General features: G+C 40.8%; 2 long non-coding RNA genes across 2 annotated transcripts in view; one reads left to right on the forward strand and one right to left on the reverse strand.

The window, feature by feature from the left end:
* The window catches only part of LOC308176404, a 107,948-nt gene that overhangs the window by 92,053 nt on the left and 1,476 nt on the right, over nucleotides 1-14,419 (reverse strand). The window lies entirely within an intron of this gene.
* The window catches only part of LOC308176405, a 15,153-nt gene continuing 1,537 nt past the window's right edge, over nucleotides 804-14,419 (forward strand). The window contains exon 1 of the long non-coding RNA XR_013938254.1: nucleotides 804-14,419. This exon is cut by the window's right edge and continues 85 nt beyond it. This is a non-coding gene — a long non-coding RNA (uncharacterized lncRNA).

A 14,419-nucleotide genomic window follows, 5' to 3' on the forward strand; every position in this document is an offset into this window, starting at 1 on the left:
ATGTAATTAGCTGTAACGTGAACCGGTAATTAGGACCTGGTGACAGGCAAGCTTCATATGAACTATTCCATTTAGAAAAGCACTCACAAATGTTTTTTTCTGATTTCTCTTTGAGCTGGAAATCCTACAAGAACAGGTTTCTTTTCTTTTACTTGTTCTATTTTTTTTTCCCTGTAGTGCAGAACAAAAATAGTCCATGGAAATAGCCTTGTCTCACAGTACTTCTGTTTATGGTCCCCTTCAAAATCAGTGAAAGTGATGCAAAAAATATATATATATATATATATATTGCACAAAGTAACAATGCTGTACAGAAAACTCTGGAGAAGTCAAGTTGCAGCTAAAGTTTCTTGTCAACCATGACTTTATTTTACTCAAATACTCAGAATCACATCCTGTCTCTCTAACCTTTGACAGTGATGGAGGTTTGGATTTAGAGCTTCATTTTCTAATGGATTTATTTCATCCATTTGATTTTGGACAGAGAGGGAGAAGATGTGTGTAGGTGTCGGGAACTGTATATTTTCACTGCCTTGAGCTGTGCTAAATGCTATAGTGAACCGTTGCCTGAGGAATGGAGAAGTTGTCCAAGGCAACAGCAGCTACACTAACATCAACAGAATTTCACTTAATATGAGGCTAATGTCTCTTTTAGGTCCTTCTCCTCTCTGAACTCATCCCTGACATTTTATCAGCATTTTAACATAGAAAGTATCCTTAAAGCCCAAAGTAAAATTTGGTGAAGACTTGGTATTTAACCTAGTATAACAGATCTGGTATTAAAGGCACAAGTCTATGTTTCATTTTGTGTGTGTTAAGGGAAACTTTATTCCTAGACGCTGCTTTTCACATCTACAGTCCTTGTGAGTACTGTGCAGTTTGACACAAACCACTCATGTCCAAAAGTTGCCCCCAGGTCTGTTGTGTCCCTGTGACTCATTGTCCAGGCACAGCTTCATGGAATACTCGGCCAAGGGAAATGCTATCCAAAGGAAAGCAGCAATAGCTGAAATGTATCCGATGCACCAACAGGATGTGAACCCTACACAATGTCTTCCTTTTTCGAGAATGCATACTCTTAACACAATAAAAATATTGGGCTATGCTCCCACCTGGACTGTGTGAGTACCTCATAAGGCTGCTTAGCTGAATAGGTTTGATCATTTTCCATTCTTGGCCTGGACCTCAATGTGAAATATTCCCACAGTCAGATGCTCATTTACGTAATGAACAAGAAGCGAAGCATCCCAGTGGCCAGAAAACAGACGTACATGAGCCAAACCCAGGACTAGGTGGAAGCCTGCACAGTGACCAGTTGCTCTGCACCTGGCTCAGGGGCTTGGGGATTTCGTGCATGGTGCTGTGAGGTTTTATGGGCACTCCATCTATCATTGCATTGAGGAAAAAAAAAAAAAAAAAGAAAATCCCAGCAAAAATGAATAAAGTCAGGATTTTTATGGGCCTAAGAGGAGCTAACCTGGAAACATCGCTGGCACAAATAGAGTTGTTCAGCAGACAATAGCACTCTGATATTGCCATAAGTTTGTTTACCCAAACGTGGCCATCCTCATTGTTAATTCCCCACCCTCCTCATCCCCAGCGCCGTGAGCATCCCCACCTCCCTCCCGCTGGTGGAACGCAAGCATGGCTGTGATTGTCATGCTGACAGCTTTATTGCCTGCCTGACCTTGCTATTTTTAAAGAAACAGGTTATCTCAGTGATGTAAACAGGTCTTCCTCATTCAGTTATGTCATCCCCATAGCAGGGAGCTGGAACCTTCACTCCTCACTCACTTGTACTGTCTAGTCAGCTGTTTCAGCTGCCTCACAGTTTATGGTGTACTGAAAACTGCCTAGAATGATACAGGGATTTTTTTTTTTCCCAAGTCATCAGAAAATACAGCTTTAGCTCTCTTCTTCAAACCTGTTTTACCTGAGTTGTTAAGAAACACTAAACTAGCCAGATCCTCAGAGCCAAAACTTAAAAGAACATGAGTGCATCCTCGCTGGAGGATGAGGAGAGCTGGTTACAGGAGATGCTGGGTTGAGCAGGGATCAGATAAACGTGGACTCGAATTGGAAGTGAGAATGTACAAGCTTAAGCTTTGAATCATGAATGATTCTCCAGAAGGAGAAATGCAATAAGAATATGAATGCCAAAAATGACATTTTAAAAAATGTCATTGCCTTCTTGATTTGAAGGTGCTCACTTCAAAAGGAAAATGGATAGAATGGCCAGGCCCTCAGCTAGGGAAAATGATTTATTTCAAATAGATAAGTGATACAGATTTATTAAAGACTTAGTGTCTAGATTACTTTTCTGAGGAAGAGATAGTCATAGTTTCAGAAAAGGTTAGAAGTTTGGGTTAATTTAGAAAAGCACTTAATGGTTTAGTAACCATTTATCCAAGGGTCACTGTATGTAAGCTATTACCCAGAAGGATATGAGTAAAATGGAAAATGTCACAATCTTTCTCCAATTCTAAAATTCTTCCCTCCAGTCCTATTTCCAAAACCAAAGAAGCACCCACAGCAAAGGTTATACTAGTTCTGTCAGGAGGCCTTTCTCTAATTCCCATGAAATGTGTACATCTTTTTCAATCTAAGCTGGCATGAGGAAATGAAAGAAAAAATAAAATCAAATTCTTCTTGGATTAATGCAGTCCAAACATGGCCAAAAGTATCTAAGCTGCTCAAGATCATTTTACCAGACTCTATTCCTGTTGACCCCAGTATCAAGTAGGTTGTGAGACACTATCATAAAACTGCCTGGAAGGTTTCATTGGGACCTCTGAGCCTTCAGGCAAACCTTCAGGGACATGCATTAAAAAAAGTGGTGTCCTCTACTACTCTGCTACTGCTTAGCCTCTGGGAATGGGAAGAGGTGCTTATGGGTCAGTAAACACTTACATTCCCTCTAGAGGTGATGGGGATAGGTGCATCAGAAGGCATCCAGCAAGTAGCCAGTGGGTGTAAGCTATGCAATGATGCTGTTCCCATAACATCATAGCAAGAAGTGGGTTGGAATGAAAACGTAATTCAGTTTCCCACCACTTACCCTCCTATTTCAAAGGAGTTCATTACTGCAGATAAGCAAATTCAAAATGATGTCATGAATCCCACAGGACACTGCAATACATTGCCATTTGTCCAGCCAGAGTACAACTCTTATTAGTATGACATAACACAGTAGTTAGGACTCAATAGAAAAAACAAAGCTGGAATTTAATAAAAAAATACTTATAGCTTTTAACTTGTTGCCCTTAACATGCAGAGCTACTGTAAGTGAGTGCCTTAACATGAAAACTCTGAAGACCAAAGAATTAAAGTAAATGCAATCAGCAGATTACTAAATACCAATGGGAAATTTAGAGCTATAGAGTAAAATCCCAAAGCATTAAAGGATTTAGCACTTGGCATTGATGAGAAGCAAATCTTTGGATTTCCATTTCTATCCTTAATTAGTAACTGAGGTTTATTTTAGTCTAAACTAAGTCACAAAAGATAACACACCCTAAAAGAAAATAGAAAGCAGGGCAATAATCTTTATAAAATATCTTATTAAAAAAATAATAAGGAAAAAGAATAGTTTCTAATGGAAAATTAATTTCCAGCACTTCCATTTCCTTTTGTTTTCTTGTCTTCCCACCCATACTCAACTCTTTTCTAATAACATTCATCTCTTTGCTAGAAAGGTTACTGAGGGTGGTAACAAAGATAGCATTTTAAATCCAAAAGGGAGGCTCCCTTTTAAAAGGGACATTTTAGGAGTGTTCTTGTTCCTTCACAGCTTGGTTTTTGAAAGTTTGCTGTCTCCCTGCCCAGTTCCCAGGGCTCTGCGCTGGAAGTAGGACCTAAAATGGTTGATCCATGCTTCTAGATGGCTTCAGCTCTGAAAAATACAGCTGTGTTAAATGGGGTATTTTTTATATAGGCAGTTTGGGACAGAGGAAAGATAAAGCCCTTCTGGTTAATCAGGAGATCCGTAGCCTGGTTCGCCTATGTCCCCACCGGCAGTCTGGCCAGGCTGGAGTGTGCCCAGATGCTGAGATACACCAGGGATTTGGTGTCTGATTTCCTGGACTGCGATACAGACTCCCAGTACGAATGCTCCAGCGTTTTGAGCACTGTTTTTGATGTGGCTTCAAGTAAAGCTGCAAAACATAGGCAGCTTGCTTTAGAGCAGGGAGAAAAAAGAATACCCTGTGATGACTAAGTAATGCACTAAGAGAGAAACAAGATGTTTAAAGTGTAGAAATGGACTCATGGATTTGCAAATTCAAGAGCCCATAACTAAAATTTGAGGAAATATCTAATGAAGATTGGAGTCCCAAACAACCAGGTGCTTCAGCAACAAAGAAGCTGAAGTATAACCTCCCTGCTTGTTAATCCCTCTCTGCTTTTCTCCCTTCCCCAGTGAACCCAGAAATACACTTGGTCCCTATAAGAGTGCACCCCAGATTGAGCTATGTGTTGTTGCTGGGCTGAGGATGAAAAATGATGCCCAAACATGATGGAGCAATGAAAGGGTGGCATGCTGGTGGGGCTAAAACAGGGAAAGTAAACCCATTTAAGGAGAAAGATTTATAAAGACTCCCTTTCAATGTAGGTATCTGCTCAGTGTATGCCTGAGTTATCAAGACAAAGAACAACACAGTAGGACATCAAGACGTGTCCACATTTCTTGTTTCTTTGTCTTCCACAGTCAGAGAAAAGCAGGAGATGGGAATGGAAGGGACTTCTTGAACCACCTGAAATACTTCCTTCTATGGTAGGTACTAGGTCAAATAATTCCCATCATAATGTCACTAAACTTACTTATTAGAAAAAAAAAAAAAAAGATTCAATTATTTGCCCTGACTTTACCTACTGCAGTGACTCCAAAGCCTCATTTCAACATCTGCTGATTTCTACCCACCTGTGGAGACTGTGTTAAGAAAGATGATAGGGACATGTGGGAATCTTAGATAAAAGGATTAAATACATGCAGCGCAAAAGCCAAGGTCAGCAAGCTTTGTCCAAGAGTTAAAATACTCATAACAGGCTCATATGTGCAACAACATAACCTCTCGATTTAGCTTTAACCTCTTGGTTTACCTTGGGATGCATCACACAGAATGCCATTGGGGTCGCTTCTGTGCTAAGCCCAATAGATAAAAGATCATCCCTTGCATGAACCCAGCCCAGAACTACACTTTCTGACTTCTTACCATGGTCCTAAGTTTTCTGGAGCTCCAAAAGGACCACAGAGTAACTACAGTCCTAGTTTTGAGTCCCTTTGTCTGCATTTGGAGGCTGAAATGAGACTACATGCTCTTTCCTGCCCATGTCCTCCTTTCTGTCTCCTGTTCCTCTCTACAGTCCCTAATGATATGAAAGAAGGAGCAAAACTGGCTCTACCTGAGAAGTTACCTCCTTGACCCAGGGCTGAGACACAGTTCAAGCATTATTTCAAAAGATCTTGCCTAAATTTCAACTCTACCTTGCAAAGCAGACCATAAATTCCCTTCTGCTTCCCTGATTCACCGATATAACAGCGTGGCTGGGCTGAGCTCACCCAAACAAATGAAAAGACACTCAGTAGTGTCTGTAGGCAAAAACTGGGCTGATGTCTTGCATTTGTTAGTCACCGAGGAGTGAGCAGTCACGTGCGGTGTTCTGTACCATCAAAGGGCTCTTGGGATCGGCAGAGTCCGAGGTTGAGATCTTCAGAGCTGTCCCTCCAGCAGCACAGGTACACATTGCTTCACAGTCAGGGTTCAGAGCCTAATCCAGCCCCAGCATCAAACAGGTCCTCTAAGCTCATAAATCATCTCATGAGTAAAACTGCATTAAGTACAGCAACCCCAGAAGTTTCAAATTCTCTATCTAGGCCTCAAAAATTATTGTATGGCTTAAAAAAGATAAACTAAGAAACAATCTACTTTGAATTAATTTTATTTGTTTTGTACCTTCCAGTTCCCTCAAGTTGAAAACTAGATACGTGGTGTACATTTTCAAAGTTTCCATTACAGCCTAAAAGAATTAGAAATATGCATCTAAAAATGGACACTGGGTATGATCATATCATTGTAGGAGCTGAGTCCTTAAGACAAATCATCAAATACCATGCAAACTAAAATCACAAGCTCCCTTTTGACCAGTTCTTTGACAAAAATGAACCAAACAATTAAGCCAAACCACAACCTGTTTGATGCACTACTTAAAAAGCAGTGAGATTTCAATTATGATTGCCCACTGAATCTTTATATTTGAGGTGAATCTTGGTGCGTTCAGTCTGGGGCTTTGATGGGTATCTGCCCAGCTGAGTCAGGCAGCTCTCTTTATCCCCGTGCTCGAGCCACTTCTGGTCTTGAATGTGTTTTGTTCTTGTGACACTTCTGCTATTGCCAGGAGGAAAATGGCCATGGGGGACTGTGACGGAAGATCGTGGCAGAGCCATGAACTGGGACTCCATTTTATAGGGTGCCCTGTGCTAGCTCAGAGAACAGAAAAAGCAACTCCCTCACTTTTTTTTAAATTTGTTAAAATAACATCTCCATATTCCCAGGGGCAAATGTCAGGAATAATTGCATGCAAATTGCACTGGTTTCATGCTAACGCACCCACTGCCACCCAAGGGCTCCTGAAGGGTTAATATCGAGGGCTCACCAGAGTTCAGTTAATTTACAACTGGAGACCTTTATCATCTCACACTGACATTGAGGGCTCACATTTCGCACTTAATTACTTGTTCAGCAATCACGCCTGGAAGAGATAGATGTGTTTCTGTGTTTAGCCCATGCAGCTGTGAATTGTTTATTTACTTATCGTCAGGCCGGGAATGGCTGTAATTTAAAGGTTCAGATCTCTGCTACCCTGAGCGGTGCAGGTCTTCCTTTAAACACTTCCATATTGCAGTGGTAGAATTTTGCTGGAAATGCCCATCTTCTCCTCCTGTTCCGGGTAATGGGCCAGCAGGTGTTATTGGTTATCGGCGACTGTGATTATTTACACCAAACAATCGCTGCCAAGTTCACAATCATAACGAAGATCCACAGAGATAACTTTAGAAAGGTAAAAAGCGGGCCAAGGAGATGAAGCGAGATGAATTCCAGTAACTCAGCTTCTGGGTAATGACTCGATTCCTATCTCAGCACTGGAGGAGCTGAATCACAGCAGCTTCAAATAGTGGCTCACAGCAATTCATAGGCCAAATGGTGCAATTACAATTTAAGCTGTCAAATGGTGACCAGATGGTTTTATCTTTCACACCAGAGGCCTAAGAAGTTGGTAGGTGTGACCTTTCCACATACCCATCCACCTGCACGGTGCATGAAGTCTGCGAAAACCCACACTCCCATTACACCCAGCCGTGTGCACTGACGCCCATCCTTGGTTTTCTTAATTTTTGAGTGAAGCTGTGAAAAATAGTGTAAATGTAAAAATGATGTAAATAGCATCAATGTTCATGGGGCTCTCGGGCTGCACCATCCTCCAATGCCAAGCCAGCAGCCACTGGCAATGTCTGTGGATGTGCCAGCTCAGGGAATTAAAATTTCAGTGCCTTGCTTCACAGTGGGAACCAGAACGCTTGGAGGAAAGTATTTCCTCTAAATATTTGGCATTTCAAAGCTGGGCAGTTGCAGCACAGACACTAGACACTGACATCCATCCAGAGCTGGGTGTAGCTGCTGTGTGAACGGGGGCAGTGCACAGCTGTGCTGGGCAGGGCAGTTTCACATCTGTCTTAATGCACGTTGATACAGAAAGTTTCTGGAGTACAAAGAAGGGGTGATGCCCCCTGTTATTCCCTTGGGTAATACAGACCTCCCATCTACCAATGAAAGAAATAATTGTGCAAGATGAGAGAATCTTAATTCAACATCTGGCTGACAAAATATGTCTCAGAAGAAAAACCAGTGAAACTCCCTTCCAAAAGGGGTATCCAAACCCTTGTGTCCCCCTGGGCACTGCCAGTTCACGGTAAGCAGAGCTGCAAGGTGAGAATGCCATGTTGTAGCTGTCTGTGTGATGTGTGTGATGGAGGAAGAGTCATTGGAGCAAGCATGCTGGACACATCATGCAGAAAAAAGTCTGATCGAGGGTGTCTGGTTCCTGCAGAGTCATCTTGGACAAACCCCAGTCAGATTTCCCAGCAGGGACCAGCTCCTGAAGTTGGGTGCTTTCCGGGGAGAACACCCTCATAACCTGTCCTGGTGCCAAAACTACCTGGAAAACCCAGTCTGGTACCACACCCATCGTCTCCCTGGGAAAGCAGATGGCTCTGCAGCAGGTCGCAGATTACAGCAATGTTAAATACAAGGAATTTGGGTTTGATGTTAACCCCAGTGAGTTCTGCCCATGGGCAGGTGGAAGGGCTGATACATGCTTTCAGCAACAGAGTTTTTGCCTGAAAACTCCTGCAAGAAGCCAACTGCTTTTCATTTAAAGAAAAGGCTTTCCTGTCCCACATTCCTATGAGAAACACGCATTTCTCCCAGTCCCAAGGTTTTTTCTATCTCACAGATGGGGAGAAGTGGATGCAGACTGACAGTGAGCATAGAAAAGAAAGCTAATGCAAGGAGTTGTTGTTTCCTAATATTTTTTCTATTATCATCACCAGTGCTGCTGTAACAAATTTCTGAGCTCGGAAGAGAGACCATCTTAAAACAGTTTAATAATGATATGTAACAAATAACAGATCAGAACTTTCTGTGTTTGAAGAAGCGTAAGACATATTATTGGGCACACATGAAAAGAATGCAAATAACTCCAAGGTGATTTGAATCTTCTCAGTAACATAAATGCAATCTTATGTGTCACTTCAGTAAAGCCAAAGAAATCAGAAAAGAATTTAGACAGGTATAATTGAATTACACAAAATCCTGGAATTTGATGAGAGATAAAGTTACCACTAATTCTCTTAAAAAAAAAAAAAAAAAAAAAGGAAAAAAAAAAAGAAAGAAAGAAAAAGAAAAAGAAAAAAAGAAGATGATGAAATTAAAATGTCAAAAGAGCAGTGATCTGCTTAACTGAACATTGCGCTTTTGGGTGCGTCCATGGTTGTGTTGTCAGTGCATCTGTGCATGCACTGAAGAGAAAACACTGCGAAGTGGCAAACCTCAAAACGTAACTTTCACAAAGGACTGAAATTAGCAGCTCAAAAATGCTGCAGGATTTACAAAACACCATTGTAAAGCATAAATAATTACAAGTAAATACTGAGCCAGCAACAGGCTGAAGCTTAACAGAAGATTCAAGGCGAAGAAAAAGTGATTTACAGAAGGAATGATTTCAGTATCTGGGTGAGTCAAAGGGAGCTGCTTCCTCAGACTTTCCTTTAAAGCCCCGTATGTTCGAGCACGCTGATGCTGGGGCTGAGCAGAGCTGCATGGGCTGGATTGGTGCAGGTAGCATGAGCAAACTGGACCCAGTCTGGTCTTGGGGCAGCCACCTACCCCTGGCACAGGGAACAGAGAGAAATACTTGCTTCTTTCAGTATATTCCTTTTTTAACCCTCTCTTTTTGATTTTTGGTTCTCCTGACTCCAGTCCCATCATTAGTGGCAGCACGGACATTTGGGGTTGCAGCCGCAGCTGAGGTAAATGGGGAATTACCTAAGGAACTATTACAAGGACAGGCACAGTGGGGATGCAGTGAGTACCCCTTCTGCTTCTGCTTTTGCTTTGTGTGTCCCACATTTCACAGCAGCAAAATGCTTGCTGAGATCTTGAGGCAAGCTGAGGAGGTGAGGTGGGCTGCGATGGATGTACCAGGATCCTGTGATAGGATGCTGGGTGCATAAAGTACAGGGAGAGAGTGAGGACATTGCCATCACACCCGTATTACTTTTGTTGTCTGTCCGTGTGTCGTCCCCCCCCGCCCCGCCCCAGCATTCACTATTGCAATCGACTGGTTTGGTAATAATATCGTTCTCAAACGCATTTTGCTGCTCTCTTGTAGAGGAGCATCAGAGAAGATGCAGAGACTTCTGTAGGCAATGCCCCTTCAGCTCTGGGGCCAGAGGACTGGGGGCTATAGCCCCTGAGAGTTGCTCATCACCGCCCCATGTTTCAAAGAGATTTTATCTGCCTGGCACAGAAGATTTCCCAAAACGTTTTTATTAAGAGCAGCTTTTGATGCCAGCAATGAATATCACTATATTACTGAGAGGAATCAAAAGCTAAAGTGCCTGCGTGTACAGTTAATCTATCCAAACAGAAAATGTTTCTTAAAAAATTACTGCACTATTTTTATAACAAACCTCAGCCAAACTCAAAACTGAATAAATAGAATATGTTCTTTTAAAACTAATTTATTTTCTTAATCACGGGCAAAAATACTTTCTTTGCTTTCATTCATCAGCTAATACTTCCCCCCCATATTGGTGCCGGCTGCACAGGGAGCCCGGAGATTTGCCGCTGATGGTATTTCTGCTTCGGGGGCATTCACATTGAAACACATCTCAGGGCTGGTGGGAATTTGGATTTGAGCACATTAAGGTAGCATCATGGCCAGTCTGGTTTGTGTCTCTTTTTTATAGAACCGTGAATACAGCAAAAATATGCCTCAAAGGGACCAGCAGGGATGGGAAAGGCAGCCACCCTAGCGCCCTGATCTGGCAGGAGCTAGATTGAGGAAAAGACATATGTGTTTCTGTAGGATTGTGCAAGGGCATCTATTTCTACTCATATGCTCTGAATGCAAGAATACAGAGCTGCCATCGTCATGTTATTAAAACCTGGCCTGTGTTGGTTGTTACTACTATGGTGTAATTTCCATTAGGGTAGTTCATAGCAGAGTTTGGCCCTTCCATGGTTTTTTTTGTTTGTTTGTTTTTGTTTTGTTTTTGTTTTGCTTTTAATTATTATTACTATTTTATTTTAACTAGAAGGACTGTGTAGAATTTTACTTCTGGAGTTTTTAAGCAGTTATTTAGGTTTGCATCGTTGCCCAAGACCGCAATATGAACCTCTCAAGCCTCATCCCACGATCTTTTTCCTCCCCTGAACACCGCACACACTCGATTCTCTCATTAGGAGGAATCTAACCAAACAGTTTACAGTGTGCAAGTACCCTAAAGTGAGGTTAAAAATTACTGGAGGAGACAACATATGAATAGGCAAGCGAGGTAACCTGACCCCTGGGAGCTTGCACGTCCCCTTTCTGTTTGTTTGTTTGTTCTGCTGAACTTTCCAGGAGTTTCAGCTGCAATCAAAACCAGGGCCATATCATGCTAGACAAAGATGCAAAAATGCTTTAATGCGTATCAACACGTTAACTATTTCTGTAGGTATTTTCTAGGAGCGGATGGTTCTACCAGCTAACTGTCATAGGAAAATGCATTTAAAATTCTGCCATAGGATTTTGCTTTATGAAAGAGAAATTGTGTTTGGGTGCCATGCCATTCCCCCAGCATTTGCACACTGCTTATTCTGCTGCCCTGCTAAAGGTCAGAAGCAGGTAATGTATGTTGAAATTTCCACCGACCAGGGGCAAGCGCTAAGGCTGTTGACTTTGATATCAGCTTTCTTCCACCCGGGGGAAAAAAAATCACTCCAGCTCCTCATTGATTTTTCATGGAAATTCACCAATTTCTCCTAGCTTAAGATCTGCTCTCTGATTTCTCCCTGATTATCATATCCCTCTGCTCCCAAAATGAAGTCCTGCTTTGTCTCAGTTCAGTGTGGTGATAGCATTATTCCCACACTGAGTGCAGGGCAAAAACTCCAGTTTGCTAGAACAATGTCTTTGTGATGAGTGACAGAGTCTACTTATGAAAAAAAAATAAAGAAAGAAAGAAGGGGAGGGGGGAATATATAAATGTTTTTTTAAAAAAATCAAGAAAATGCACTTTCAGAAAAAGGGGGGAAAAAAGAAAAAATAGTTTAGCAAAACTTGAAAAGTGACTCTATCAGCCGCCATGCAATATGACTGTGCCTTTGTGCAGAACATGCTAATAAGCTCAGTGTTAGAGAATTAACCGTTGTTATGACTTTAAATTCTCCTTTTGGAAGTCACACTTCACTCCGGTTTTGTTTGTTTTGTTTTAGCCGACTGTCGCTCTCTTCCTTGGCTGCAGCCCTCCTGGGGTTAGCTGAAGATTGATACAGGGGAAAAAACTGGTTTGCATTTCTGCAACTGTAGATAACACAACATGAATTGCTGGAATGAGCCATGTAACATTATGGTCTCCCCTGGAATCTGCAAGGGGCAAAAATGACCTTTAAACAAACAAAATCTTGGTCATCAATATGCTTAATCGGCACAGAACTGGATTATCGTGATCCCACTGGGCTCTGGAGAACCAGAGCCACTTTTCTTCAGCTACACCGATATAGATGTTGGTATTAATTCACCCCCTTGGGCTCTTGAAAAAGTTTAGAGGGAAAGAATTCAAAACACACATTTAAAAATATATCTGAGATATGAACGCTCAATTTGTTATTGCTGGAGTCTAGAAACCCAAGGTATTCGAATGAAACTTTTGTTCATTTTCATTGACTCACATATTCAAAAAATTGTTTTTTAATTATGAAAAAAAAGGAAAAAAAAAAAAAGAAATCTTTGGTTGTCAAAATACCAAAATACCAGGAATATATCCTCACATGAGGAGTACAAGCAAGCAGCATGGGTAATTAAGGAAGTCCAACAAAACAGATGGTTAAAATTTGCTCAGATAATTAATTTGGTGAAAGTATGGCACAGTAAAGAAAACAAAAGTGATAAACTATTTATTTGCACTATGAGAAAATTTTGTATGCTAAATAAAAACAATTTTTCTAGATAAAAGAAATCCAAATGCTTTCAGATCTATTTAGCCATAAGCATGAGTAGATATTTCATCATCTATATAGCAAGCTAATGTTTCCAATACAGCTTAGTGGTCAAAACTTGGACAAAATATACCTTTCATTCTTTCTTTGTGAATTGGGATGCTTTAAAGCCATTTAGGGAAACTCCTTAAAATAGAGCAGTTTGATGTTTAAAGGCATATATAGCTCTTTAGAACATTTTTCTCAAATTAGAATAAATGTGAAGTCTGCCCTTTAAATTAAATGACAGCAAGAAGTCAGGAAAAAAAAAAAAAAAAAAAAAACACAAAACAAACAATAGCAAACAGTTTGAGATTGATCCTGCTCTTGCTAACCTCATTGTAAATAAGGGACTGGCTCTAATTTAGATAATGAAATTTCACCAGTGTAAATTAAATTAAGTTAATTATTTTATGATTAAATCTGTTTCTCTCTTTGCAAACAAAAAGATTTTTTTTTAACGTTTTAAAGATTTTTTTTCCAAATTAAAAAAAAATTCTGGCTTGCATTGTAAAAGCAAAATTCCCACAGACAGAATATTACTGCGAGCAGAAAAATATTTTTCTTAATTGGTTTACATGTAATTCTTTTTTCTGTTTTAAAATTATTTTTCCTATTAAAAATTACATCTTCTGTCTCTCAGGTCAAAAACGATTTCGAAACCCTTTTTTGTTTTTTTTTCTTTTATTGTCCTCGTGTCTTTGAGCAGCATACAACATACCCACAATTTGTAACTGCCTGAGTTTATTTGCCAATGTGTGCAGCTACCTCTCAAGATAAGGGCTGAATTATCAGGTGTTTGAAACTTTGCAAAACAGGAAAGGATAGTGTGTAATCTGTAACATATTATGCTTGATTGTTAAGTTTTTAAAGTGCTCTAGAGTAGCTAGTTATTATTTTAATAATTTTAATAACATAAAAACTAGATGCAATGTGCACTGTTTAGGGCAAGCGGGTACTAATTTTCTTTCTTGTTACAGAAACCTACCCAATAAAATTATTGTACTGTGTAGATAAAGCAAATTGTACTATAAGTATATAACAAGTGTTGAAAAGATAAATACGCTTTCAATTGCAATGCAAATACATGCCCCGGCAGTAGAAGTTGACCAGTCCCCGAGTGCACGAAGCCGCTTTCTCCCTTTTGCACTGCAAAAGTAGCAATGCCATCTAATGGAGAGACCCCGCACCTCTCTCAAGCCAAGCAGGCATTTCCCTGATAGCAATCTTTGCTTAGATTTAACAGCTTTTAAAAAGATTTACAAAGCAATAGTTTCAATGGAAGAATAACAAAATCCTGTAGCAAAGGCTGGACAAATATTTTGATTTCCTTGCTAGATGTCAACACTCGAAATGAGTACCGTTGTCTCAACCCATCCCTGTCTCACAGACAGATGCACGTGGCCCCTAAAGTACGAGCCGTGGTTTTATACGGGGTGCTTGCCTGGTGTGCTAGCTTAGATTTATTATCTTCGCAGAAATCCCCCATTCCTGGTAGGCAGAAAACTTGGAGACGTGACCCGCTTTGCAGAGCGATGTGAAAAGACGCTGAGCTGCATTGACCCCTGCTCCCCGACATGTGGCCGTGACATGCTCGCGTGTCCCCGGGCGTGCACAGGCAC

The sequence above is a fragment of the Anser brachyrhynchus genome (assembly GCF_964034855.1).
Source record: "Anser brachyrhynchus genome assembly, chromosome: 12".
NCBI classification, from domain to species: Eukaryota; Metazoa; Chordata; class Aves; order Anseriformes; family Anatidae; genus Anser; species Anser brachyrhynchus.